Below are 10618 nucleotides of genomic sequence, written 5' to 3'. Positions count from 1 at the left end.
CCCACAAGACTTGTTTTCTATCCACAAAATACAACTCTGGTACCATCACTTGTGATTTTTTCATGCCACTGCACTCTGGATCACCTGAGCCTGAAATTCAAATATCTGTTTGGTTTTATCCAATCTATTTAATCTGATAGTTGAGGAATACATGGAAAGTACTCACAGTCAAATTTACATCAAATGTCCAGAGTTCTAAATAAATGTATTGCCAGGATAAAGAAAAGAGAGGAACCACAGAGTCCAGTCTACCAAATTATGATAATCAGCAAAGTATGCTGTTACATGCTAAACATCCACGTTAATGTTTCGAAGTCAAATGCTGATACTTGTGAAAATTGGACACCTGAAACAATAGAATGTAAGATAGGACAAAAATAAGCCAAGAAATCAAGGGGCTCAATTCTATCTGACTTTCCACCGCTGATGTAGCTGACATGCAGCCCTTGGTTGGCCTCTGTATCTACTCCCCCACTATAGGATGAAGCACGTCTTCCACTGACAGAGCTGTGTCAGTGCTGAAAAGGATAGTGCTGGATAGGATTGGACCCAAGGTTTTGTTTCTTTGGTTACAGTTAGGGACCCATTCACTTAAGTATGCACCACTGATTTCAATTTTGCAAACACATAAGGTTGGATCCAAGCATAGAAGGAAGGTCACACAAAGAGACACTACTGCCTCCTCTCCACTTAAGGGCTTAGGATGGCATGTGGCCTGAGGCATTCCCAGAGCGAGGGGCAAAGCAGTAAGTTTTTCAAGTGCTTGAACGCCCATGTAAAGCAGCCTCTCCCCCTCACCTTCAGAGCCATTCAAGGTGAGAGCAAAACGGAGGCTTCTGGGAACACCACTGCATGTGGCATAGGGAGCTACAGGGGGAATCAACCAAAACTCGAAGAAAACACTTTGTACAAGAAAGAGCTCCACTTACACAAGGCACCTCTATCTGATTACAATGGATTCCTCCTGGGTAGATCCACATGCCAGCCTGCCAACCGGAGAACACCTCTGGCCACGTCTGGGAGCTCAGGTCTGGCCCCCCCATTGCAATTCCAAAACCGGAGTGAGTTGAATCAGCACATCCTGAATCTATGGACAAGTAGGTCAGACCTATACTGCGGCTATTCAGGTAATGCGTGACTGAAGCCAGACCAGTCAATATCCCATTTAAATGCTCATTCAGCTACTTCCTCAGAAATTATGTATAAATGAAACAGGTATCTGGGCCCAAGCCCTGATTCAACTAAAATTAGTCATTATAAAGTCCCAGTGAAATCAATGGGACAAGTTAGTTGCGATTAACTTAAAACCTCATTGATTTCAAGAGAACTTAAGCATAATTACCTTTAATTGGATCAGCTCTCTAATGTATAGCAAGAGATATGATTTTTAATATATCATATGTTGAGCCTCTAGCTAGTCTTTAAAAAAAAAGTTTCCCTCTACCTATTATATGACACTTTTTCCATTAACATCCTTAAAATGTCATGATTATGTTTTTCTTAGTTTATTGGAAAAGATAGCAATAATGTATAATTTTTAAAAGCTGCATTCTAGCATAGATGATATTTGAAAGGCATTCAATCAGGAATATTGCAATTATTATATTCATATATAATTCTGTCAGTAATTTATAGCCAATTTGTCAATGACCATGCAGCTGCACTCCCTGTAGTTATTATTATTATTTTTTTTAAGTCTCACTTAATGTTTACATAGTCTTTGAAAGCACAACATTCTAGCAGGGGAACAGGAAACCACTGGAGTAATTAGAAAGGTAGATTGTAGTGCATGTAATAGTAGACGGATGTTTGTATTATAGTCAAACACATCATTAAGGATACAATTGTTATTTAATGTGACACAATAATCTTTCTACTCTTCGTGAAATCCACTCTAGTAATTACTTTTCGTAGTTGGTTGGCTCTGTGATCTGAATGCTTAGCAATGTGTTATATCCAGAGAAATATTAAATGTCAGTTTTCAAAACACCTCCACCTTTCCTCAATTCAGTAGTCGCTCTGGAGGTAGAACCACCACAGCGTTAGGGCAGTTTCACTTAACCATTTCCAGGCACTGAAGTCATCCACCAAAGTTGGCTCCATTGATTTGTAAAGATGTCACAGGAAATCAATTAGGGGAGCTGGAAATACTGGGTACCCTGATTGATTTTCTGCACGCAGGATTGGGAAAACCCAGTCTGATCATATGCAAATATGCATCAGTGAGGCAGGGCTGTGATGGCCCTGATACTACACTCTGCCTCCACTTCCTCTTCCCCCAGTCCCAAGGCACCATGCAACACTTACCTGTATGTGTTCCCTGCAGGAGCTGCTGGGATCTGTAGTCCCACTGCAGCTTTGAGAGGGAAAACATGTTTTCTTGGGGCCTGGGAGGAGCAGGATCAACAACTGCAGTGCATGCCAAATCCAAACCCCCTTCTGGGCCTAATCCGCCTTCACAGATCAACTTGCGCTAGCAACAGTGCCTACAGCAGCCAAAGTTTCAGGATACAGTGGAAGCCATGCTGTTGTATCTACATTGCCACCAGGGATGTGCGGTGCAGGGGTGGCAGGTGAGACAGAATAGCTCCATCATAGTCCATTGAAAAGGACCGCAGCTGCCCCACCCACTTACATCTGAAGAGGCTCTCCTCGTACCTGAGAAAGCAAGCGTAAGGAGAGCCTCCTCAGGTGTAAGGAGAGTCTCCTCAGGTGTAAGCAGGCAGGGCAACTGTGGAACTTTTCCATGGCTAACAATGGGGCAGTTTTGCCTCACCTGCCACCCCTGCTTCACACATCCCTGATTGCCACACAAGGATAGGTAGGATTGAACTGTCAGCCTCCTGATTCAACAGGCAACCAAGACTTGACTGGGTAGTCAATCAGACCATACAGCATAGAGTTTATAAAGCTTTCTATAGTTCGTTGAAGTTCTCAGGTAGTGGTGCTCCCCTCCTACCCTACATATCACTTGGTGCCTGCAGTCAGGAGTTTAATCAGGATTCCCCCCCCCCCCCAAACTGCTTTGCCCTTTTGAAAGGCAAGGAAATGTATGTGTTTGAGGATTGTCCTTGATTTGTCTATGTTTGTCCTTGGTTGTGCATATGTCATATGTCAAAGTTTCACATGCCAAAATTCTTCTAAAAAAGCCAACTCGCATTGTTGCCAACTTTGTTTAAATGCACTCTTGTTTCTGAAAATAAGCTGAGACAGCAGGCCACTGACGGGAAGAGACAAGTGAACAATGGCTTAAAATTACCAAGGTTGTCATCTGATTAAAGACAGCTTAATTAAATACTCATATAAACTTCAGTGAATTCATTAATCCATTAGAGTCAGGACAGAGAGGAAAAAGTACTTCTTCATTCGGCATACAGTATAGTTCCTGTAAGTTATGGAGTGATGGCTGGGAGCATAGCTGGGATTTACAAGGGAATTTGACACATTTGTGGAGGACAGGGCTATCACTGGCTAAATACAAGGCATGATGGTTATGTGGAACTTCCATATTTCAAAGATAGAACAGGTCCAACCTTGTTATACACTCTTTTTTATATGCTGATTTGACTCAACACGAATGGCCATAGCAAATGAAAAGGAATGTGCTGACCCCTGGAGAAGGGGAAAAATGCATCCCTTTAAAATCATAGTTTAAAAAAACTGCTTTTCATACTCTTGTAGAGAGGCAGTTATGCAAGCGATTACAGGTATAATCTAATTTTCCATGGATTTTTCTATCTCAATGTGATGAGAAGGGCCCTTTAAATTAAAGGAAAACAGTCATTTAACAATAGCCTCTTTAAAGTGAGAGAGGGCAGCTGGCTGACAATCCATCAATCATTCTCTCTCCAGGTACTTGGAACAGCAGCTTCATTCCAAGGCCACTGACCCCTCCCTCCTCCCAGTGCGTGAAAGAAATATAATCACTGCATTGGTGAAGGGAGGGGTCATTGGCTTGGAGTGAAGCCTTTCTAAGCGCCTGGAGAGAGACTGATTGATGGATTGTCTCCTTAATGACTCTGTCTTACATCACAAAGGTCAACAGGGCTGTTTTAAATCACCCAGCAAAGGGACATTGTTTTTTAAATGGATTTGCTTTAATGTGATTTTTGCCATCCACTGAGTTCTGGGAATGGAACCCTTGAGAATAATGAGACTCAACCTATATATCTCTGAACAGAAACTGCTGGGGGGCAAGAGTAGAGAGGACCTGCCGGTCAACCTAGTTTGTTCTTCTGCTCTTCATTAATAAGTACACACTTGCATATAGGTAAAAACAGTTTAAGAAAACATGATTTTTAAGATGATGCCTTACCAGAGATATTCACTTCTGTGCATGAGAAAGGAGTAAATGCCTCTTCTAAGATGGGGGTGGGGTATAGTTGCTTAAACTAAAGTATTTTAATTAATTAATTCAATTGACTAAACACTCCAAAATTACTTGTCCAAAATTACTTTGTCCTTGTCCTAAAACGCATTAAATGTTTTTTGTTAGGTTAGTTACAATGCAATCCTATGCACGTCTATCCAGAAACAAATCCTAATGAATTCCATGAGACCTACATCCAGTTAAGTGTGTATAAGGATGGTGTGACCTGGGATGCCATCTGACACTGCTGCCTCTGCCACGGCGCACTAGGAGAAAAAAGTTCTCAACCTGCTCCTTTTAGAGTTTTTGCAGACCTGTAGGAAAAGTGTAGGACTTCCAAATTTATTTAAAGGGCCAGCCCAAATGAAGTGCCTCCTTCCTTCACGTGGTCCCTGTAAATAAAACCAGAAGTCCCACACTTCTGAGTTTGCAAAAGCTGCGCAAGGAATATAGTAAGGAGGCAGTTGATCAGTTTCTCACTCAAGTGAGTGGGAAGTATATCAAAGCAGCTTAAGTCCATGGTGGGCTGGAGGGTGGCAAAGGTTGTAAACTTAGGATTAAGGCACTCCAAATGCTCCGTCCCCTGCCATCTCCCACTGATGCAAGCCACATCAGGATCGATGGTCTGGAAGAAAGAGTGCATAGAGAAAGGACAGGAAGGAAATTAGCATTAAGGACTATACCTTTGCAAGGATAACAGAAGGCAGGTAGATGGTCTCAGGTGACTGGACATTACATTGCACTCTAGAGTCCTGCAGGCGCTACTGCATCCAAATTCCAACAACAATAAAATCTTCCTGCATATAGTTAACTAGCACATCAGGGAGAATTTTGTGTGACCCTTTCCTTGATGTGCTAGTTTGCTACATGTAGGGATTTTTTTTTTTTACTATATTTGAGCAAGTATTCAGAAATACATTCCTCTGTTTGCATCCAGAAATGGTTTTATCCAGAATTCTACCACCTCAGTCTGCCATCTCACTTTTCATGGAGAATGGTACTTCCATCTCACCTCTCCACCTCGGTCTACCATCTCACAAGGAGAATGGTACTTCCTTCCATTTTATCCTGCGTTGCAAAAATAAATTCTTTTTCTTCCTCTTCTGCTTAGGAACTCTTGTAGCACAACCTCCATAGCTGCCTTGGGTGCCCTTTGAGGAGAAAGGCAGGGTAAAAATTGAATAAATAAATAAATAAATAAATAAATAAATAAATAAATATTCTTCATCATTCCTTCCCCAGAATTTTATTTCTTCTCCTCATGCACTCAGCCTTATTGAATAATATTACATGCATAGGTTCAAAAACGCATTCAACCAAACAAATCCCTATACTTTTTTCAGACTCAATTAAAATCATAATTATGAAAGCTTTGGTGTTCCAATTGCGAGTCAAATACTTTTATCTATTTTAAGCACCAAGCTCGGTTTCAAAAGGCATCACTCCTGTGTTTACTATCTTTGCTAGAATGTAAGTAAGAATTACCTTTACCCTGTTAGGCTGTTCTCCTATTCTTGATGCTCTCTGCTTAAAGAGAAGTGTCAGCTGTATTTTACTTTATCATATAAAAAGTTTCAGAATTTAATTAAGGGTCAAGTACCCACAGTAGATAAATGCAACAGCAAAAGCCTATTTCTGATCTCTCTGAAGTCTGCAATCATGAAAATTATTATCATTGAGTAAAACTGGTTTCAGTGATGGTGACTGGGAGATGGAATCGGTGTTAGTCAGCCACAATTTACATAATAATGGGTTCCCAGTTTTCATCAGCACCTTTTGTTTGTACAGTGCTTACTGCTACAGCAAATTGTCAAAATGTCATTCCTCTCCAATCAGCCAGAAAATATCAACAGTAAACAAGGAACAAGACAAAATCCTCTGATTAAAAATATGGCAGAAGGAGTCGCAAAACCGAAAACTCCGGGATCTTCTGAGCATTGTTATTCCTGTATCTTCAATAATACAGGTGGATGGCTTCTGAAATGTGTTATTACTTTTAATAAAGAACAACCCACAGTTAGCAATGTCACTCAAAACATGCCTCGGTGAGAACAGAGAATTTATGTGTTGTTGTTTGGCTTTGACATTATTGAGAGTGTCAACCTACCTTTCGCTCTCCAAAGAATATACACTACACAGAGTAAAGAATCTGTGCACATTACTGTGATATAAACTGGGTATTACAGGTCTCTAATGTGAGTGTGAGGCCTTCACAGGAAGGATAGAACTAGGCCCATGTTTGCCTTCCTGATTTAACTATTTAGTGGAAGGGTGACAGTGTGAGTGGCAAAGTCTGACGATGAACCTCACAACATTTGGGGAAGATGTACAGTATTTGGAATGAAATTTGCCAGCCTGATCAGGAGAGCTTTAAACTAAGCTGTGCGAGGGAGGAAGACGGCTGCATTGGTGCTGGAAGGTTACAGCCCAGTCCAATGTTGGGGCAGTGCTGGTGGCCCAGGCACTGCTGTCACAAACGTGCCATAAGGCACATTTTGCTGGTTGCTGGGAGGGAGAAGGCGCTAGTGAGGAGGCCCAGCACCAGTTGATACTGGGTCTTCGCACTGGCAGGAGGACCACTAGGAGTGCACAGTGATAAGTATCCTGTTGAGGGGAGGAAAGGCATTTCTGGGCGGGAAGGTGGGGAGGGGCAAAATTGGGCAGAAGAAGGGTGGCCTGGGGGTGGTTCAGACCTGGGAGGGAGCAGGGATAGCAGCAGAGACTGTTACCAAATCCTATTCCCCCTCCCAGGCCTTGGAGTCCGATAGGGGTCTTCTCAGTTCTGTACCAGCTAAATAATTGGTGCAGCTCCGACCCATTGCAGCTTCTGAGGCTCTACACGGGGTAAGGGGACCAATGTTTCCTAACCCAAGAAGACCTCCAGCTGCTTCCCCAGCCCTGCAGGACACAGTGGCACCCATTTTGGCACTGCTATGCTGTGGGGCAGCAGCTAGGGATAGGATTGGACAGTTAGAATTAACCTGTAAGACAGGTGAGGATGTGGTTCACGATTATTTAGCTATTCTCATTGAATTTATGTTTTCAGGTCCGGGTGAGCATCATCCAAGAATGTTCAAAGATTCAACACCTATGAACATCCTATGAGGTATCATAGACAGTGTGCATGTGGGAGCTAATATTTGTATGACATCCTCTATCTATGCACAAACGATACCTTGATGGGCTGCAAGCATAAAGTTACATCCTCAACTGAAGTCAAGGAACTCAGGTTTAGATGAGGCATACTGCTTCTGTCTGAGTTAAAAACAAAACATTGAAAGAATAACTTGCTGTCCTAGACTCTGGGGGGAAGGAGACAAACTGGTGGGTGTTGGCGAGGAGTAGAACAGAACTCTTCAGTAGCTTGAACTAAAATCACAGCTGGAGGAAGATCTTGGAAGGTGCTAATGATTGTCCTTCACTTGAGGTGTGCATTGCAAGAAAATAGAATGAGAGGAAATACAGGAGAAAAGGTGTTTTCACACAGCTAAAATGGTTCCATATTGGTATGGACAAAGCTTGGTTTCGACAAAAATCAGATTTTATAAGGTTAACTGCAATGACAAAAGGGACCCTCTTGTGGGGGTTTTCTATTTCGCTTACTATTCACTCTCTTTTTCTTGACTATTTCTGTTTTTCTTTCCCTGAGTTCTTATATAAAAAAAAATCCTCTTATTGTTCAAACACTTTGGATGAAGTGGTTAGCTTCAGGGTGAGCACTCAATGCTGATGGTAGTGGTGGCGGCGGCAGGGTGCTTCTGAAAGTCTGGCAGAATGTTGAGCAATGGACCCCATCAACAGCAATTATCCCAAGGGCTCATGCAGTAGAGGGAATTTATTTCAAGGGCCCCTGATCAAACTGTGTGAAATGGGTACCCTTGTCAAAGAATCAGCAGCTGTGCTGAGCAGGATTCCGCAGGTGGTGGGGGGGAGAAATCTCCGGATCCCATTCTCTCTTCCAAACAGCTCTCGCCACATTCTGCACAGAGCTAGGTGCGCACAGTCCTAGCAGTTAGATCGGGGGAGAAACTTTACATCCGCTTGCATGAGGGGTTCTTCATCTGGACTGGGCTTGAAGGGGCTTAGGCTGAATGAAGATGCAGCTGTGGATATCCCACATCGTGAATATAGCAGTGCCTGAACAATGACAGATTTTAAACAAGAATGGGTAAGTTCTAACTGAAGGACTAGAAATTCAGGTAGTGCTTATAAAAGGAATTCTAACAGGTAAGAAGACAGAAATTTCTGTTCCTCTTTCCGATAAAATTGAAAAGAAAGAATCTTTTCTTTGGAAGTGAACAAGTACATGGACAACAAAGTCCTGCAGCATCCCAAAGATGGACAGGTTGATTGTGGCAGAAGTTAGCATGGACTACAGCTCACTTTAGGCCCAATCCTATCCAACTTTCCAGCTCTGGTGTAGCCACAATACAGCCCAATGGTAAGGGAACACATGTTCCCATACCTTGAGAAGGCCCCAGTGACTGCCCCTCCACCACAGGATGCAGCGTACACCCCACTGGCACTATTGCACCAGCACACTAGAAAACTGGATACCTGTGGCCCTTTGTCCGATATATGTGTTATCTTCGGTTGGCATACCAGTGTGTCTGAAAAAGTGGGAGAGCACATCTTTGTGTGCTTATATATGTAAACACAAATATATATATAGTATGTACATACAGTACGGGGGGGGGGGAAGGTTTTTAATCAAGGGGGAGGCAAAAGACCACAAATGCCATGCCAGTCTGTGACATTTCTGTGCAGAGTCTCAAGCCAAGAACAAGTGTGAGTCTGTGACAACAGCAGTCACTGTGATAATGCTATCTTCTTAGCTGTGTGATTCTAACTGAATATGCATAGTAGGAAAAAAACAATAGCAAAGAATTACCCGTGTTGCTCGATCAGCCAGTTCATTCAAGCTAATGCCCACAATGAGTCTTTAAAATGCCACAAGATGCTTCCTTGCTTGTGCTGCACAAACTATCCTGGCTAACCCTCTGAAATAAATTAATAAAGCCAGTTCCCTTAATGGACCACATTTAGTATCTGAAGGAGGGCATTCGCTCAGAGAAAGTGGGACACCCTTTACACCAAATGCTTGCTCATGAAAACATATAGCAGGACAGGGAAGACAGCTAAAAAGGCAACTAGTTAGCAGCTGCTACTATGACCTTTATCTGCATCCATGGTAACTGGACTAAAGATGGAGATCCATTTTATTATTCTCACACCCACAATGTTAAGCCTATGAATCCCATTGCAATTTAATGGCTAAAATCAGAAGGCAGATCTGTGTTCATTGGACCAGTGCCGACATCCTCTTAGCTAATGAGCGCTATAAACATTTTCATGCCAGGAAACCAGTGCAAGTGGAAATATTATGCCATCTCCCAAACACACACACACACACACACACAAAATGGTCAATGAAGTCAGTTTTTTTTTTTGCAATCCTTTGCACAGATTAGAATTTCCAGGAACACAGCACAGTTGACTTCCAGTTTTATTTCCAGAGGAATGATACATTCCAAAGCTAATGATGTTTCTTTCTAATTTTCCAAGTAGACGATACTACTGCTTTTATGCACTATTTTCATTCATTCAGATTATAAAGGATTTCATTCTAATTTCTAGTCTACTTATATTGCCACCTACTAAGTGGAAAATATTAGCACAGCAAAATGATGCAAGAAGGGCGAGGGAAAATAAGAAATTTGGTTTACATTGGTGCTCTATTCAAATTTAACTCTTACAGAAAACTGCCATATTTGATGAAAGTCAGATATATGAGGGCCAAACAATGCAATCTGTAAAGGGTCAGGGTTAGGTTTTCTCATTGGTTGATGTTGACTTAAAGTGAATGGGGGGGGGGGGCTCTGATTTTGCTTTGGGTAGAGGGGTTAATTCTGATCTGTGAACCATTCTCTCTCTCTCTCCCTCTCTCTCTCTCTCTCTCTCTCTCTCTCTCTCTCACACACACACACACACAAAGAGCTACTGTCAGAGCTGCAAGGGAAAAAATACTCATACAGATTGGTAAAATGGCATGGAGCACCTCTCCAATTGTCTCTCCTAGCACCACTACTGTGATCAAATTCAGAGACTCCTTGACTGCTTGTAAGTAAAAACGAACATTTGGAAAGAACTAATCCCATACAACATGATGTTTAGCCCTAAAATGTTGACTGATAGATAGAATCTATGCTTAACGGTTGCAGTCTTATACAGGTTTACTCTGATAGAACT

Source organism: Tiliqua scincoides, chromosome 3 (genome assembly GCF_035046505.1).
Source record: "Tiliqua scincoides isolate rTilSci1 chromosome 3, rTilSci1.hap2, whole genome shotgun sequence".
NCBI lineage: Eukaryota > Metazoa > Chordata > Lepidosauria > Squamata > Scincidae > Tiliqua > Tiliqua scincoides.
Note: the sequence above shows the minus strand (reverse complement) of the source record.